This window comes from Salvelinus alpinus, chromosome 33 (assembly GCF_045679555.1).
Source record: "Salvelinus alpinus chromosome 33, SLU_Salpinus.1, whole genome shotgun sequence".
NCBI lineage: Eukaryota > Metazoa > Chordata > Actinopteri > Salmoniformes > Salmonidae > Salvelinus > Salvelinus alpinus.
This window is the reverse complement of record NC_092118.1, coordinates 2,797,075-2,817,665: the sequence shown is the minus strand read 5'-3', so window position 1 is coordinate 2,817,665 and position 20,591 is coordinate 2,797,075. Positions and strand designations below refer to the sequence as shown.

At 43.5% G+C, this 20,591-nt stretch overlaps 1 pseudogene; it reads right to left on the bottom strand.

Annotated features, from left to right (window-relative positions):
* The window catches only part of LOC139562842 (protein arginine N-methyltransferase 3-like), an 89,538-nt pseudogene that overhangs the window by 52,194 nt on the left and 16,753 nt on the right, over positions 1–20,591 (bottom strand).

Here is a 20,591-nt window from a genome sequence, read left to right as displayed (position 1 = left end):
TATGTATGCCGAGACAACTGAGACATGGATTGTGTATGTATGCCGAGACAGCTGAGACATGGATTGTGTATGTATGCCGAGACAGCTGAGACATGGATTGTGTATGTATGCCGAGACAACTGAGACATGGATTGTGTATGTATGCCGAGACAACTGAGACATGGATTGTGTATGTGTGCCAGTCAGAGGGCGAATGGGCAAGACAAAATATTTAAGTCTTGTTGAACGGGGTATGGTAGTAGGTGCCAGGCGTACCGGTTTGAGTGTGTCAAGAACTGCAACGCTGCTGGGTTTTTCACGCTCAACAGTTTCCCGTGTGTATCAAGAATGGTCCCACCCAAAGGACATCCAGGCAACTTGACAACTGTGGGAAGCAGTGGAGTCAACATGGGCCAGCATCCCTGTGGAGCGCTTTCAACACCTTGTAGAGTCCAAGTTTAGAGATATAGAGCTCTCTAAACTTAGAGAAAATGTAACTCAGTACATGTGTTTTTTGGGTTGATTATATTGTATATATCGTGTAGTCTAATTGTGTGAGAGTGGGGTGTAAAACTAAATAGTAGATACTCCATGTGAAATCATACAAGCAGGAATTCATCATTAGTAAGGTGGGAAAAACATCAGATGTGATTTTAAGTAGAACTCTGAGGCCCTGCATTCCTGCCCAGTTAAAAACTCTGGTAATGCACACAACAGGGGCGACTGTAAACTCATTAACACACAGGGGGTTATGTTATGGGGGCTGCACCTAGGGGGTAAGGTGTTTGGTGTGACAGTTACCTGGGGGACAACGAGTGATGCTGACAAATAACCAGGGATGGGAGTTCAATAATTTTGCTCTTAATGTGCTCCAAAATGTCCCTGAAATTTCAGAGAACGCCTTCTGTCTGACTGGAAGGCCACTTTTTCCATTCAATTTAAATTTGATGGAGAGCAGGGGAAAGACGAATCAAACAAAAGTGAGTTTCCATCAACCTCTTCAGCAGTGAGAGACACTGGTGATAGAATAAATAAAACATATAGGTAACCCTTCTCTTTCCAAACCAGATCTTTGAGGCTTTTGAAGTTAGGGATAGTTTTGGGGCTTCTTGTGTTAATTATTTCCCACAACTCAACTTGGGAATATAATGCATCACATTCTTTTTTTCACAGCAACTAGGGCAATACTCTAGTGGATATTATCAGCAAATAATGGCTTTGGGAGAAACACAAGTCTTAAAACTAGTCTAAAGTAACTAGTCTTAAAAGGGTCAATGAAGACTATTTTATCTCACCAAGGGGAAAATGGGTTACTTGGACTATAAGCTACTGCATAGATAGTGAATCACAAGTCTGAATTAAATTAAAGTTTAAAAATACAAAAATAAAAACAAGACAACCCCTTGAGGTAATATCCTTCTGACTACAAAACAATGCAAAACCTTTAAAGCACGACAGAGGTTTTCTGGGCCTACATATACAGGGAAAGGAGGAGTGATAAGAGTAACAAAAAGGGGGGGGGACACATAGGGGGCGCAGACGCAGGGGTTGTGCTGTTCATTTAATGCAAGGTTAGGCAGGCATCGCTGATGAATGGACTGTCGACAGGAGAACAAAAGCAGACGCTCCATCACGGCGGACGAACGCTCACGCAAGTACACGCGCACACACGGTCCATTCTCTCCGTCACACATGTGGTCCACACGCAGGGTAGAAGTTACCGATAGTAAAATATCTAGGATTTAAGCACCTCTAAAATCCTAACTTTAGCCCATAAGGGGGAAAACACAACTGACCAGTATCTATGGGAAATTTCATCCAAATCCCAGTCTGCCAATATCCACAATACCCCTGTGAAATACTGGTCAAACACAGTGACCCAAGAGCCCCCCTTAACCTGTCATCAGAGATTCCGTTAATTGTAACATTTTCAGTCAAATGTTCAGTCACACAGATTTTTAGAAGATTTGAAGGAAAAATCTGCCTGACATTTGTTTTTACAAGAAAATGAACACAAAAGCACTACAAAGTGAGATTTATAATTTCATTGCACCAGGCAATCCACACACCAAGAAATGGAACAAATAAAAAAAGTGGATATTTTAAATTATGGGGCAGAGAGAAGACAAAAAAAAAAACGAGAGGATGTTTACAAATTCCATTAGATCCACAGGGCCGACAGAGCAGAGGCAGATAATAACCAGCTATTGATTAACTTTTTAAATAGTGGAGAGAGACACTGGTGCCACACTGCACAATGCTCTCAGAATACAATGGGCCACCAAAGACAAATCACTTGCCGGAGTCCACCAGGGCTATTTCTGATCTATATGTTCTCTGTGTGTAATTTGCAAAATGGCACCCTATTCCCTTCATAGTGCACCGCCTTTGACCAGCGCTCTATGCCGATCAGTCCGAGAGCTTCCCAGAGGGGGAGACATGGTGACGAGTCGCAGTGGGAGTGCCTGCCAGCACAGCACAGAATAGACTAGCTGATAGGTGGATGATAGCTCACCGTACAGAGTGAACTATCATCCACCCCCTGCCTAGTGCCTAAGATTGGTTACAGAGAAGATTTAATCAAGGGGTCTCTGATTACAGTCTTAAAAGCGACTGGAAGTGTGGGCTTTTGCTGCACTAAGACAAATGTTTTTTTAAATGATCAACTAATCACGGTTATCACCAAAAGACCAGTTTTATCAGGTGTGTTAGAGCTGTTAGTTTCTTAATTTTGATTCTCCATTTGGTTAGAACGTACATTTTTCTTCTGCCCCCCCTCCCACAACCCAATACACACAAAGCTTGTTGAGAGGCTCAGGGTCAGCCACATTGCAGCACACCTCAATGTAGAGCAATTTTGGGTTTTAGTGCTCAACGACAGTGGTTTGTACTTGGGATAAGAGACAGACGTTCCCAGTGGGAATGAAATGGCACAGAACATTTTGAAATGGGGAGGTACTACCTGGACTTGTCCCATAAGAACGCTCAATTTCTGCTGCAAAATGCCAAGTTGTGCCATATTGAACAAGACCCAAATGTCCACCACCCAATCTGTAGTTTTGACCTCATTAGAAATTGTAGAAGGCACCAAAATGTGCATATTTAACAAAGATTAAATATGCATTAAATGTTTATATTCAAGGTACAGAAAGAACACGATCATAAGTAACACGATCTCCCTGGTGTGACAAACTCCTTTCATACGCGACGCAACCATGCATGTAATCAGCCACACCTGGGGATCAGGAGGATTTTCTATCAATCACACTAGTGTACCACCCACCTGACCCTTCCTAGCCAATTAGCTGGCCCCATTTATCACCACACCTGTGATCAATCCTCACAGCTGACAGCCTTGATTAAATCAGAAGTTTGAGTTAGGCGTGCGTGTGTCTGTGTGTGCGACTCACCGTGCAGTCTGTGCTGTCTGTAATCTTCAGGCAGAAGTCTGATGCAAACTCCAGCTCGGAGAGACACACTGTGTTACGATCAATCCCCTGGGAAGAGCAGTCCACAAACCAAAGATCAATACACACACAAACACACTTTCAAATTCTGTGATCAAACAAACCAGGAAATTAGAACATGCTTTTGGTCTTATCAAGCAAGAAACAGAAGAGCAGTGAAGAAACAGCAACACAAGACAACTAAGCACTTGAACCTCAAGGTGATTGCTTTCCCCCTGTTCTTGAGTGTAATTCACCAAAAACCCAATACTTACCACAACAGAGGCCAAAACAAGAGGTTTGAACCCAAACAAAGGACTTTCGTGCTTTAAAGAAAGTTGGTACATTACACAAGTACAATAACTAGGGACAGTTTCACACCACTTTTCAATTTGACTTTCTAAAGCACATTCCTTAACATTCTGAGAAAAAAGCCATAGCTGTTTGAACAGGGATTCCCAATTCCCTGAGACAGGCTTTTAATTTTACGCCGTTCCGACCATCCTTAATGGAATGTTATTGGATCGTAACAGAGGGAGGCAATGGATGAGAATCCATGCAATTTGGGCCGAGGGGGAGCTGTCCATTTTTCACTGGAGGGGAGAAACTATCGATTAGAAGATTCAAATTCCATTATTTCACCCGCTCCGCTCGTTCATTATGGGAGAGACGTGGGAAAGAACATGCTACTTAACAAAAAGGAGGATGGGTAGAGGAAGGAGCGTCCACGGAAATGACAGAGAATATGACAAAAAAAGGTTTAAAAAGGTATCCATGCCCCCATTTGTGTGTGTGATATAGAATGTCTGTTAGGAAACGCAATGTGTGTGTATACGGTGTATGTAAGTTCAGGATCTCAGAGGATGATTGTGCTTGTAGTGTGTGTGTATTACTGAGTGTGTTGTACTCTCCCTGCAGTGTGTGTGTGTGTATGTGTAGTCTCTCTGCAGTGTGTGTGTGTGTGTGTGTGTGTGTGTGTGTGTGTGTGTGTGTGTTTTCTCCATTAGCTCAGTGAGTGCCTCTCCATTTGCAGGGGGGAGAGAGTAATGAAGTTTCCTAAAGAGGAACTTAAACAAGGATTAGACTTATCAATCACCCAGCGCTACAGCTCTGCCACACACACACACACACACACACACACACACACACACACACACACACACACACACACACACACACACACACACACACACACACACACACACACACACACACAACCAGGGACCTCTCTCTCTCTATGACTAACTCTCTCTCCCTCTCTCTGTATTCACCCTCTACACCCACTCAATTTCTGTAACCTTTTGCCTTTCTATATACCTCTTGTGTGTGTGTGTACCTGTATGACTGCAGGCTTAGAGATGAGTGTCTGGCCGGAGAATCTGCACCACGGCCTCTGGCACCACGGCCTTCTTCATGCACGCCATCTTGAACCCGTATACGTCATCCCAGAATGCAATACGGCCCTGGCGCTTCTCCGTGTCGCCCACTGCAGCCAGGCTGATGGTGCAACGATCTGGGTAGACTAAAAAGTAAGTAAGAGGGTGAGATGTATGGATAGACTGAACATAGAGGAGAAGAGTGATATGGGAGTAGGGATGGGCATTTGACATTTTCTTCCGGATAGTCAAAATTCAGAAAAGTAAATAGATACATCCTTTACTCTCATCACCAATCAAAATGCCACAACAGCAAACCGTGTGCATTTGTTTTCAGGGTGTTATATCGGTAGTTTTGACTAACAGTAGCCTAGGCTAACAGCAACAGTGAATGAAAAGTCTGACCTTTCGCCATCATAGAACTGATTCTGAGTGTTTTGCATTGATCTGTTTCTTATGTTTTGGACCCGCTGTTGGTTCGTACCAGTCCTGGGCTAATCGCTATTTGAAGTGGGGAAAATGTGCTATGATATTAAAATGCCTTTACATGTAAAACACAACCCATAAACCATAGCCCATGAGATAGAAAATTAGCATGAAAATAATACAATCACTTTGTGTGTCCTCAGAACTGTAGGCTACTTAACAGTGTGCAACTGTAAACAAAGCCACGTGACGTCTGAAGCAGCAGTAACTCAGTGCGCTGTACATAACACAATACCTTCTAAAGTTTGTTTTATTAAATTAATCATTTCAAATGTCATGGTATATACTTGTGTGTAACAATGTAACATTGATAATTTAATTTAGACAAATCTTTTTAAAAATTGTTAAAATAGTCCTAAAGAAAATACAAAAAAAATGTATACTCACAGGTGTTGAAATTCTAACGTCTGATATTCTATAACTGTGCCCATCCCTATAGGGGAGGGAGTGGAGATATGTGGCCAAGTCCGGATACCCGTACTTGCATCCTAAATAGTAGGCTGTTTGGGTATGCCTTTTCTCCCTGATTCCACTGCTGAATCTGAATTTCTGACTTGGTATCAACGCTGTGGTTGCGTGCACTATCGGGACCTTTAATCATACTAATATGAATTGCTAGTCTGGTGTTGTGTGGGAAATCCTGAAGAGTCAGGATCTGGGGCTGACGCCCCAGATATTTTTGCCATCTTTTACTTCACTACATTCCTAAATAAAATAATGTACTTTTTACTCCATACATTTTTCCTGACATCCAAAAGTACTCGTCATATTTTGACAGGAAAATGGTCCAATTCACACACTTATCAAGAGAACATCCCTAGTCTTCCCTACGGCCTCTCATCTGCCGGACTCTGTAAACTGTAAATGATGTCTGAGTGTTGGAGTGTGCCGCTGCTATCCATCAACAACAAGAAAAGAGACAATTGTGATTTGATTACTCGTTACCATATTTAGCTTACAATATGTGTACCAATTTCTCATACCAGTTATAAATGAGGAAAGGAGGCAAGGAAGTTATTGCAAACATTACGAAACACATTTGACATGAATTTCACTCCCATAATAAGAGACTCTGGTGTCCTAGTTGTTGTGGGTGTTGCATTTCATAAAGCACCAGTAACGAGGATATCCATCAAATACCAGACCCGTATGGCCGCTCTGTCCTACTTTTTACACTTTCTGTCAATACCGACCTTGTTTGTGACTCATGTTTATGACTGCGACAAAAAATACAAAACCAGGCTTGTTGTAGAATCTGAGCCAAACCAGGCAAAAAAAAAAAAAAAAAAGAAGACAATAACCCCATCTGAACGTATTCTATAAACATTAAACCATGAATTTGAAATAAACAAACATGAGTCTTAATGTGTTTTGTAAAAGTTAAACATCTAAAATGTGTTAATCTGAGTGGTTAATTAGCTTGGTGATTTGGCCGAGGCTGAAGCGCTTGGGGCCACGGCTGTTCCCCCCGTGGAGGGACATTACAGCCATAGGCTAAAGTGCTAGAAAGACAGAAAGACATAAAACCACTTCAGAATTGTCACAGAATAATCTACTGTCACAAACACAATCTCAAAGAGTAGACTGTAGTGTACATGACACACGCACACACACTGACTGGCGGGAAGCTACGGACATCAGAATGTCTCGTTTTTAATAAAACAACTGTTGTTCACTGTAGAAGTCATTGTGAAATACGTGGACGAGAAACCATATACCATGTGTACACAGTGAGTGCCGAGGAAAACAGTGAACTCCTGACAACTATATACTGCTTTTGTTCCATGCTTTGGTGCTGCAAATGGATACATGCACATTATTTTAAAAAGAAAGGAAAGATGACAAGAAAACAGTAGTACGTAGTTGGGTTGGGTGGCAAGAATGCTTCAAGAGATAGAATTTACAATGCAACATTTTTTTAAATGAATTTAAATGAAAACGGACGAACTACAGTTGAAGTGAAACTTTTTGAACCGAACTCACAGTACCATTAAGGGTATTAATTTTGTTATTTATTAATTTGGTCATACTAATATATGCAACTAAAACATGTCGTACTACCGTAATTCTGAATTTGTTTTAATTGACACATTCCTAAATAATAATAATTAGACCAAAAGGTGTTAAGAAACACCTGAAACGATGTCAAAATGTTTTTCCACATTTGTTTTACTATGTTTTAAGCTGCATCTCACGAACAAAATCCATCAAATTCCTGTAATTCAACATAAAACAACACAATCTGTTATTGTGACTGCTGTATATTTCCTACCCTAGAACAATAACAACAAAAAGTTGGCACTTAACAAACTGTACGAGGCTATAAACAAGCACCACCTTGTTGCTGGTGTTCTTAATTCCGCGACATTAAGACAATTAATGCCCAACTTTCATCAACACGTTTCCTTCGCAACTAGGGGCGATAAAGTCCTAGATCACTGTTACTCTACCCACAAGCAAGTAACAAACCCCTCCCTCGTCCCCCCTTCTGCAAATCAGATCATGACTCCATACGGCTGCTTTCTGTTTACAAGCAGAAGTGAGAGATATAAGAAAGATCAGGTAACTATTATAAAAACATGTTATTTTTTTTACATGTATTTATTACCTTAATTTACTAAATAATAAACTATCTCCATTTCTTCTACCATTCATTTTTAACTGGCGTCCTAGAGGAAAACACATAACGCCATTGTTAGAGTCTCATCTTTCAATAGAGTGGTCATGATACTTTGTAGGACAAACCTTTCAGATGCTACAGATGTTTTTGTGAGAAGACAGATTTTTGGGATGTCTCATGGTCTGACAAACGCCGCTTTAGCTTTTCCACCGTTCACCGCAGACACGGAAGGGGTGGTGGATTGAGACGCGGCCCATGCAAAAAAAAACGGATATCTCTCGCTTAAACAGGTGGATTTTCATGGGGATTTTTGTATTATCTTAATTAGATTTACGCAGGGGAGTGGAAATTGTAAGCTAAGGGTCAATCGGCTTCTTCATATGCCACACCAGTCAGGTGGATGGATTATCTTGTAAAAGGAGAAATGCTAACTAACAGGGATGTAAACAAATTTGAGAGACATGGAACATTTCTGGGATCTTTTATTTCAGCTCATGAAACATGGGACAGACAATTTATATGTTGTGTTTATATTTTTGTTCGGTATAGGAACAGGGTGGAATCCTATTACACAAGCTCCGACGTATGTGGCAGGGGCGACAGTCCATTGCAGAATTACAAGATATCATCCTAACCAACCTGCCCTCCAAATACACCTCTGCTGTCTTCAACCAGGATCTCAGCGATCACTGCCTCATTGCTTGCGTCCGTAACGGGTCTGCGATCAAACGACCACCCCTCATCACTGTCAAACGCTCCCTAAAACACTTCAGCGAGCAGGCCTTTCTAATCGACCTGGCCCGGGTATCCTGGAAGGATATTGACCTCATTCCGTCAGTAGAAGATGCCTGGTTATTCTTTAAAAGTGCTTTCCTCACAATCTTAAATAAGCATACCCCATTCAAAAAATTTTGAACCAGGAACAGATATAGCCCGTGGTTCACTCCAGACCTGACTGCCCTTGAACAGCACAAAAACATCCTGTGGTGTACGGCATTAGCATCGAATAGCCCCCGGAATATGCAACTTTTCAGGGAGGTTAGGAACCAATATTCATAGGCAGTTTGAAAAAGCTAGCCTTTGCTTTCCTAACAAAAATTTGCATCCTGCAGCACAAACTCCAGAAAGTTCTGGGACACTGTAAAGTCCATGGAGAATAAAAGAACCTCCTTCCAGCTGCCCACTGCACTGAGGCTAGGAAACACTGTCACCACCGATAAATCCACAATAATTGAGAATTTCAATAAGCATTTTTCTACGGCTGGCCATGCTTTCCACCTGGACAAACCTACCCAGGTCAACAGCCCTGCACCCCCACAGCAACTTGCTCAAGCCTCCCCCATTTCTCCTTCACCCAAATCCAGATAGCTGAAGTTCAGAAAGAGCTACAAAATCTGGACCCCTACAAATCAGCAGGGCTAGACAATGGACCCTCTCTTTCTAAAATTATCAGCCGAAATTGTTGCAACCCCTATTACTAGCCTGTTCAAACTCTCTTTCGTATTGTCTGAGATCCCCAAAGATTGGAAAGCTGCCGCGGTCATCCCCCTCTTCAAAGGGGGAGACACTCTAGACCCAAACTGCTACAGACCTACATCTATCCTACCCTGCCTTTCTAAGGTCTTCAAAAGCCAAGTTAACAAACAGATCACTGACCATTTCGAATCCCACCGTACCTTCTCCGCTATGCAATCTGGTGTCCGAGCTGGTCATAGGTGCACCTCAGCCACGCTCAAGGTCCTAAATTATACCATAACCGCCATCGATAAGAGACAATACTGTGTAGCTGTATTCATCGACCTGGCCAAGGCTTTCGACTCTGTCAATCACCAAATTCTTATCGGCAGACTCAACAGCCTCGGTTTCTCAAATGACTGCCTCGCCTGGTTCACCAACTACTTCTCAGACAGAGTTCAGTGTGTCAAATCGGAGGGCCTGTTGTCCGGATATCTGGCAGTTTCTATGGGGGTGCCACAGGGTTCAATTCTCGGGCCGACTCTTTCCGCTGTATACATCAATGATGTCGCTCTTGCGGCTGGTGATTCTCTGATCCACCTCTACGCAGACGACACCATTCTTTATACTTCTGGCCCTTTGGACACTGTGTTAACTAACCTCCAGACGAGCTTCAATGCCATACAACTCTCCTTCCGTGGCCTCCAACTGCTCTTAAATGCAAGTAAAACTAAATGCATGCTCTTCAACCAATCGCTGCCCGCACCTGCACGCTCGTCCAGCATCACTACTCTGGGCGGTTCTGACTTAGAATATGTGGACAACTACAAATACCTAGATGTCTGGTTAGACTGTAAACTCTCCTTTCAGAGTCACATCAAGCATCTCCAATCCAAAATTAAATCTAGAATCGGCTTCCTATTTTGCAACAAAGCATCCTTCACTCATGCTGCCAAACATACCCTCGTAAAACTGACTATCCTGCCGATCCTTGACTTCGGCGATGTCATTTACAAAATAGCCTCCAACACTCTACTCAGCAAATTGGATGCAGTCTATCACAGTGCCATCCGTTTTGTCACCAAAGCCCCATATACTACCCACCAATGCAACCTGTATGCTCTCGTTGGCTGGCCCTCGCCAAACCCACTGGCTCCAAGTCATCTATAAGTCTTTGCTAGGTAAAGCCCCGCCTTATCTCAGCTCACTGGTCACCATAGCAGCACCCACACGTAGCAAGCGCTCCAGCAGGTATATTTCACTGGTCACCCCCAAAGCCAATTCCTCGTTTGGCTGCCTTTCCTTCCAGTTCTCTGCTGCCAATGACAGGAAATAATTGCAAAAATCACTGAAGCTGGAGACTCATATCTCCCTCGCTAACTTTAAGCACCAGCTGTCAGAGCAGCTCACAGATCACTGCACCTATGCATAGCCGATCTGTAAATAGCCCATCCAACTACCTCATCCCCATAATGTTTTTGTTTTTTTGCTCCTTTGCACCCCAGTATCTCTACTTGCACATTCATCTTCTGCACATCTATCACTCCAGTGTTTAAATTGCTAAATTGTGATTATTTCGCCTCTATGGCCTATTTATTGCCTTACCTCCCTTATCTTACCTCATTTGAGTAAGTCGCTCTGGATAAGAGCGTCTGCTAAATGACTTAAATGTAAAATGTAAATGTAAATTTGCACACACTGTACATAGACTTTCTTTTCTATTTTGTTATTGACTGTATGTTTGTTTATTCCATGTGTAACTCTGTGTTGTTGTTTGTGTCGCACTACTTTGCTTTATCTTGGCCAGGTCGCAGTTGTAAATGAGAACTTGTTCTTAACTAGCCTACCTGGTTAAATAAAGGTGAAATAAAGAAATAAATTAAACAAAGGAAGTCCCAGCTGTGATCTGCCCAACGATGCCTCTCGACCAGACAAACTCAATGTGTTTTATGCACGCTACGACAAAAACACCACAGAGCCGTGCACAAGGGCCCTCGCTGACCCAAGGGACTGGGTGATCTCGCTCTCAGAGGCAAAGGTTTTTAATCAGGTCAACACTTGTAAGGCCACGTGGCCGAACGGTATTCGAGGGCGCGTTCTCAGAGCATGCGCAGAACAGCTGGAAAGCATGTTCACGGTCATCTTCAAACTCTCTTTGTCCCAGTCTGTTATCACCACGTCTCAAGCTGACCACCATCATTCCTGTTCCAAAGAACAGGGAGGGAGGGAGTAGCCTCACCGCTACTCCATCCCTCCCCTCTGACCATCAGATGCAGGCCATCATAATAACAAAGTATATATTACCAGTGTGATCATATACAAATCATTTTTAAATATAACTTCAAAATGGTCTGAGAAGGACAAAATTGGCAGGACAATTCAAGCATAGCCAATATGCAGTGATAATGCGTTTGGCCTATAACTACTGCACAAACCTCATTGCTACAGAACTGTTTTAAAATGGTTAATGTTGCATAGGCTTACGTTTAAGTCATGATTAAAAAATCTGAGCTGTAGATCTCTGCTTTCATTTTGACTCAGAAAAGGTTAGTGACTACTGCCCTAGACCCACTCCAATTTGCAACCGCCCCAACAGATCCATAGATGACGTAATCTCAATTGCACTCCACACTGCCCTCACCCACTTAGATAAGAGAAATACCTATGTGAGAAAGCTGTTCATTGACTACAACTCAGCGTTCAACACAATAGTCCACTCCAAGCTCATTACCAAGCTTGGGACTGAACACCTCCCTCTGCAGCTGGATCCTGGACATCCTGACGGGCTGACCCCAGGTGGTGAGGGTAGGCAACATTACCTACGCCATACTGACCCTCAACACTGAGGCTCCACAGGGGTGTGTGCTTAGTCCCCCCCTGTGCTCCCTGTTAACCCACTGCGTGGCCATGCACGAATCCAACGCAATCAAGTTTGCTGATGACACAAAAGAGGTAGGCCTGATCACCGGTGACAATGAGAAAGCATACAGGGAGGAAATCAGTGACCTGGCATTGTGGTGCCAGGACAACAACCTCTCACTCAACATCAGTAAGACCAAGGAGCTCATTGTGTACTACAGGAAACAGGGGGGGGGGGGGGGGGGAGCACACCCCATCCACATCTGCAGTGGAGCGGGTCGAGAGCTTTAAGTTCCCCGGTGTCCAAATCACTAAGGACTTAAAATGGTCCACACACATGCAAACAGTCGTGAAGGCGGCGGGACAGTGCCTCTTCCCCCTCAGGAAGTTGAAAAGATTTGTCATGGGCCCACAAATACTCAAAAAGTTCCACTGAGAGAATCTTGACTGGCTGCATCACTGTTTGTTATGGCAAAGGCACCGCCCCCGATCGCATTGCGCTACAGAGTGTGGTGGGAAAGCCCAGTACATCACTGGGGCCGAGCTACCTGACATCCAGGACCTCTATATCAGGCGGTGTGAAAGTAAGACCCGGAAAGTTGTTCAAGACTCCAGCCAACCAAGCCATAGACTGTTCTCGCTGCTTCCGCACGTCAAGCGGTACCGGAGCATCAAGTCTGACACCAACAGGCTCCTGAACAGCTTCTATCCCCAAGCCATAAGACTGCTAAATAGCTAACAGAATGTCTACACGGACTATCTGCATTTTGACTCTTCTATTTTATAAAAACTGCACTCAATTGCAGACTCAATCTATGTACATTTTACATACTCACACTGACACTCCAACACACAAACACACTCACTTAATTTGCACACATACATAAACACGCACACACATTCATTCTGACTCTACACAGGCACAACACTTACATATAGTACAATCATCATATATGCTGCTGCTACTCTGTTTATGATATATCCTGATGCCTAGTTACCTTATCCCCTATACATACTGTATCTAATCCTACCACTCCAGTATCCCTGCACATTGTAAATATGGTATTGGCAGTGGCCCTGGAACTGATCCTATATATAGCTTACTTACTTTCTCATGTTCTTCTTATTTCTATTTGTCATGTGTTTTGTTCTACTTGAATTCTTCCTAACTTTTTTTCTCCATAGCACTACTGCAGACTTAGCTAGTGCGTGAACAGTCGCGGGCAGGACCTTGTTGATACTGTTCGCTAGTGAGAGTGCAAGACCAAGAAACACAGGCAATAGTCAAACATTGAGAGATGTGTCCAGCAATGTGCTTAATTAGTCTTTTTTATCTGCCTGAAAGCTGACAATTACCTGCTAAGGGAAACACTTGGCAATGGTCAAGTTCGTTGTTGTGGTGCTCATTTCAAATTGTATTTTTTGACAATCCTCATATAAGATGTTATGGAACTTAATAATAAACTATAATCCTGGACCTCATGTATCCCCCTAGCCCTGCCTCTCCGGCAGCACGCACGCACCTTACATAAGATATTGCTCTAATTTATTCATATATCATGCGACAAGGCCACAGAAGAGAATCATACAGTGACAGGAGAAGCCTGAGAAGCCTTGTACAGACTGCTCTGTCTCTGACTACCATCTCAACAGGCTTGTATTTTTGAGGTTGCGTCCCAAATGGCACTCTATTCCCTACGATGCCATTTTGGATGCAAGCCAGAGAGATTTCCAAGCTTTCAGAGGAGACTCTGTGGCAATCACCATAGCAAGTTCGAGTACCTTAGAGCTCAATTCAACCTAACCTGCATTGCAGAATAGAGCATTTTAGCGAATGAACATACTCCCCTCACAACAGAACTAAATGACTATCGCACCATAGCACTCACTTCTGTCATCTTGAAGTGCTTTGAGAGACTAGTCAAAGATCATATCACCTCCACCTTACCTGTCACCCGAGACCCACTGCAATTTGCATACCGCCCCAATAGGTCCACAGACGATGCAATCGCCATCACACTGCACACTGCCTTATCCCATCTGGATAAGAGGAATACCTATGTAAAAATGCTGCTCATTGACTACAAGCTCAGCATTTAACACCATAGTACCCTCCAAGCTCATCATTAAGCTTGAGGCTCTGGGTCTCAACCCCGCCCTGTGCAATTGGGTCCTGGACATCCTGACGGGCCTCCCCCAGTTGGTGATGCAAGGAAACAACATCTCAACTTCGCTGATCCTCAACACTGGAGCCCCACAAGGGTGCGTGCTCAGCCCCCTCCTGTACTCCCTGGCCACCCATGACTGTGTGGCCATGAACGCCTCCAACTCGATCATCAAGTTTGCAGACGACACAACAGTAGTAGGCTTGATCACCAACAATGACAAGACAGCCTATAGGGAGGATGTGAGGGCACTCGGAGTGTGGTGTCAGGACAACAACCTTTCACTCAACGTCTACAAAACAACGGAGATGATCGTGGACATCAGGAAACAGTAGAGGGAGAGCCCCCCTATCCACATCGACGGGACAGCAGTGGAGAAGGTGGAAAGATTTAAGTTCCTCGACGTACACATCATGGACAAACTGAAATGGTCCACCCACACAGACAGTGTGGTGAAGAAGGCGAAACAGCAGCAGCGCCTCTTCAACCTCAGGAGGCTGAGGAAATTTGGCTTGTCACCTAAAACTCTCACAAACTTTTATAGCTGCACAATTGAGAGCATCCTGTCGGGCTGTATCACTGCCTGGTACGGCAACTGCACCGCCCACAACCGCAGTGGTACGGTCTGCACAACGCATCACCGGGGGCAAACTACCTGCCCTCCAGGACACCTACAGCACCCGATGTCACAGGAAGGCCAAAAAGATCATCAAGGACAACAACCACCCGAGCCACTGCCTGTTCACCCCACTGCAATCCAGAAGGCGAGATCAGTACAGGTGCATCAAAGCTGGGACCGAGAGACTGAAAAACAGCTTCCATCTCAAGGCCATCAGACTGTTAAACAACCATCACTAACACAGAGGCTGCTGCCTACATACAGACTAGAAATCATTGGCCACTCTAACAAACGGATCACTAGTCACTTTATTAATGCCACTATAATAATGATGTTCACATATCTTGCATTACTCATCCCATATGTCTATACCGTATTTTATACCATCTATTGCATCTTTCCTATGCCGCTCAGTCATTGCTCATCCATATATTTATATGTACACATTCTTATTCCATGCCTTTACTTAGATTTGTATGTATTATGTTGTTGTTGTGGAATTGTTAAATTACTTGTTAGATATTGCTGCACTGTCGGAACACAAAGCACAAGCATTTCCCTACACTCACAATAACATCTGCTAACCATGTGTATGTGACCAATAAAATTTGATTTGATGGTCAAGAATACAAGCTATCCACCTCATGTTCGAACGTTGCTATGGGCACAGCCAAACAACAGAAGTGATGGATTTCCGCAAATTTGCCAGAGTCAATTATTTGAAAGAGTCAATTCATTGAGTATGAAAGTCAAGTAAACGAGTAAAAGTGTAATTGTATATTCATTTCGTTCGTTCGCTAACATTGGCTAGACTTACTAGTAGGCTAGTAGGCTAGGTCTGTTGTGATCATGTCAGTCGTGTTGTGTCAGAAAACAGGAAGACTCAATGGATGGTGACAACTATGTGATGGTCGTCTCACGGGCTCCTCTGATTGGCAGGTGTCACCGTGGCTGAAGAGCCACGCACACCATCACCCATGATGACAGATTTGTCACTTCATTTTTCCCCTGACTACTGGAGCAAGTGAGTAATTATGAGGGCTAGGTGAGAGGAGGGGGATGCTGACTGGGCAGGAATGAAACAGGCCTGTCAAAGAAAGGGGGGGAGAAAAAGAGAAAGAGGGGTGGGAGAGAAAGGAGGGGGTGAGCGAAGTAGAGATGAATAGGAACAAAATCGAGAGGCAGGAGGAGGGGTGCTGTACTGTAGACGGAGAGAGAGAGTGAAAGAGAGAACGAGTCGGGGAGGGGTGTATACAGGTATCCCCAGATTCATGGCTTTGACATCTGTGTCCTTCTCGACTCGCTGCTCACGGCCCGTTTGTCAACCCCCCCCCTCCTGGTCGGCCATGAAGGGAGGAGGAGGGGGTGGACGGACAAGAAAAGATCCCTTATCCCTTGACACTGGACTACTCTGGTGAATGGGGACACATTTAGGGATGAAGAGGAGGTTAATGTGCTGGGTAGAATGAGGGAACTTCTGAAACACACTCATGTAAAACACACACACTACTGCAACCCAAGAGATGGAGAAATAACACACATGAAAGCACACACGCACACGCCCATCAGTGAAATAAGAAACCCCCAAAAAGAGTTATGAGAGAATGCTTGACAAATAATGGCTTCCAACCAAGAGAAATCAGAGATGGGGATTCAGTATCTTACCTATACTCTTTATCCTTCATTCTTTCTCTCCGTGCCCTCTGCTCCCCTCATCTGGCTCTGCCCCCTCTTTCCTCTTCATCTCGTTTTCTCTATCCATCCCGCTCTCTGCCCTCACATTATCTCATCTTCATTGCTCTTTCCTTCTCTCCCTCTAGTCTGCATCCTCTTCTCCCCACATTCTTCTCTTTCTACCCCCCCCCCTCCCCCCTTCACTCTCCAGGTGTGTGGTCTTTCTGCAGCAAAAGGCAGCATCTCAGAACTACTCTCGGACATGCTCATGTGTCAGGCCCTGTTTGTCACAAATCATTAAGCTTGGCCAGTGACAGACAGGAGCTGACCCTGAATATCCATATGCTCTCTCACACATGCCGGCATGGGCTACACACGCACACGCGGTAAAAGGTACAAAAACACACAGGCAGAAAAGCAGTGAAATACTGTACTGTGTACCATCTGTTAACACGTGTACACACTAGAGCTGGGCGATATGGACAAAAAGTCGTATGTCAATAAACTGACCCATTTTGCTCGATAACGATAAACACAACGATTTGTTCCACTTTTAATGCACAGTTAATTTCCATTCGCGGCAGGGTTCTGGACTAACTTTTCCCAGTGCCTTTAAGAAGTAAGACAACGGAGATGGGATGGTTAAAAAAAATAGGTTTGCTATTTCATCTAACGTCCGGAGAATGCATGATTTACATTTTGATGTACAACCTGTTAAAATAGGATCTAGAATGATATGATTTCTTTTGAACTTTTTAAGCATGATCTGTCCAAACGGTCAAGTGAAGAAAAATCTGCGCACCGGAACAAAGTTATTCGGTAGTTGTCGCATCCCAGTCTGTTGACAGACGCTAAGCTACAATACCAGTTGTTATGTGTTTCTCTCCACGAGAGATTACTTCCGGCATTGCTCAATCAGTATGCAAATCGAGAGGGGGGAAAAAATGTGGTGACGTAAGAAAAGTTGCTTCGGTAAGATGAAGACAATGTTGGTGTCTAATTTTCGATTTATCGTCTGTGTTCTAGTGTGCTTACACATACGCACATCAAAGAAAACCATACATAAGAGAACAGACCTTTGCAATGCATCAACTGCAGTGGCTTCGCGCTTCAGTAAAAACTAAGGCAGTCAAGTCTCCCACAAGTGATTTATCCTGTAATTTAAAACTCCACTTGCTTTCACCCCTTTTCGAATTTAAATCGATACACAGTAAAATGCAAAGCGGCATGCGCGGCCGGAGATAAGGCTCTGGAGACAGGCATGCACAATAAAATGTTGTAAATGGACATATAAAACCACACCGAACTGGCATTGGACGGCTACTGCCTTCTACTACACTTCCTACAGGGAGCATTCGGTGGACCAGTACTGAAGTGTGTGTGCGTGTCCATTCCTGTGTGTTTGCATCCGTGTCCATGTGTACCATGTGTACCAGAAAAACAAGCTGCCTGATAGCTCTGCTCAGGTGTTGTGGTCACATGACGGTCATGCAACATCTAATGCCAGTTTAAGCTCCACCCACAATAGCATCAACCACAATAGGTAGGGCAAAAGAGAGAGACGGTAAAAAACCTGATCTAGCATATTAACAAGTATTTTTTATGTTCTTGTTTGTTTAGTTTTTTTGTGGTGGGGGGGTATGATATTTATACAGGCATTTAGACTATAAGCTATTTGCATAGGAGTGTATTATTAATTTTATGAGGGTATAGGGTCAATAAATTCAGTAAGGTAAAGTGTGTGTCTCACCTGAGCCCCCCTCGGCCAGGTGGAGGTCTCTGGCGTAGAGAACCGAATCCAGCATTGACTCAAACAGCATAAAGTAACCCTGGAAGAGCGAGAGAGGACAGATCAGTACAATACAATGGTCAGGGAGACATGCATCGGAGGGTTGCTGTACCGATGTGCCCCTAAGTTGACCCTGTGCTGCTCCCAGACTTTCGCAGACTTCCCCAGAGAAATTGTGTGGTGGGGATGGGTACTGTGACAGCAAGTACTAACACATTTCCGTTGTCTCTGTATAATGGATCGATACAGATTTGATTGCACTGTATCACATTCAAGTCTTCACATTCGTTTCTTAGAAAGTAGTACAATTAATTCAACGAAGGTTGTATTATTAGTTAGGCGGTCTTGTACACATTCGCAGCTAAAAGCTGAATTGCAGTATGCAGACAAAAAAAATACAAATAAACGTAGTTTAAAAAAAAGTTTAAAAAGTGTCAGATGGCTTCTATTCTGCTGCCAGCCGATGGATGGTACTAGGAAGGACAGGTAATGGTGTTGCTGGAGTTGGCTCACCGGTCATGATAAAAACAGAGCTCAAAAATGTATTTAGTAAGCCTATAACCAGTAGTTCGTACATTTAAAAAAAAATAACATCTTAATAAGAATGATAGACTATAAAGTTAATGGAGTCTATATTCATATGACTCGTCATTTCATCAATTAAAGATCCAATATCGAATCAAACTTCAAAACAAACTATATTTGAGGTGCATTTAAAATAGCAACACACTTAAAACAATACATTTAAAAAAACAAACACAGAATCAAAGAACATGATTAAAGGCCAAGCTAAAAAGGCAGGTTGTCAAATGGGATTTAAACACCTCGTATTTCAAAAACCCTCACAATAAGAATGAAACTATAAAGCTATTGGGGTCTATCCCAGTCTGGGATCCCCACATGCTTCAAGATGGCCACCATTGTTCCTGTACCAAAGAAGGCAAAGGTAACTGAACTAAATTACTATTGCCCCGTAGCACTCTTCTGTCATCATGGGGCGATAGGCGCTGTTGCGCCTCTTCATCACACTGTCTGTGTGGACGGACCATTTCAGATTGTCAGTGATGTGTTTGCCGAGGAACTTGAAGCTTTTCACCTTCTCCACTGCAGTCCCATTGATGTGGATAGGGGCGTGCTCCCTCTGCTGTTTCCTGAAGTCCACGATCAGCTCCTTCGTTTTGTTGACATTAAGGGAGAGGTTATTTTCCTTGCACCACTCCGCAGGGCCCTCACCTCCTCCCTGTAGGCGGTCTCGTCATTGTTGGTAATCAGGCCTACTACTGTTGTGTCATCTGCAAACTTGATGATTGAGGTGGAAGCGTTCGTGGCCACGCAGTCATGGGTGAACAGGGAGCAGTATTCTTACATACAGTTGAAATCGGAAGTTTACATACACTTAGGTTGGAGTCATTAAAACTCGTTTTTCAACCACTCCAAAAATGTCTTGTTAACAAATTATAGTTTTGGCAAGTCGGTTAGGACACCTACTTTGTGCATGACACAAGTAATTTTTCCAACAATTGTTTACAGACAGATTATTTCACTTATAATTCACTGTATCACAATTCCAGTGGGTCAGAAGTTTACATACACTAAGTTGACTGTGACTTTAAACAGCTTGGAAAATTCCAGAAAATTATGTTATGGCTTTAGAAGTTTCAGATAGGCTAATTGACATTATTTGAGTCATTTGGAGGTGTACTTGTGGATATATTTCAAGACCTACCTTCAAACTCAGTGCCCCTTTGCTTGACATCATGGGAAAATCAAAAGAAATCAGCCAAGACCTCTGAAAAAAAATTGTAGACCTCTACAAGTCTGGTTCATCCTTGGGAGCAATTTCCAAACGCCTGAAGGTACCACATTCATCTGCACAAACAATAGTACGCAGGTATAAACACCATGGGACCACGCAGCCATCATACTGCTCAGGAAGGAGACATGTTCTGTCTCCTAGAGATGAACGTACTTTGTTGCGAAAAGTGCAAATCAATCCCAGAACAACAGCGAAGGAAATTGTGAAGACGCTGGAGGAAACAGGTACAAAAGTATCTATATCCACAGTAAAATGAGTCCTATATCGACATTCCCTGAAAGGCCGCTCAGCAAGGAAGAAGCCACTG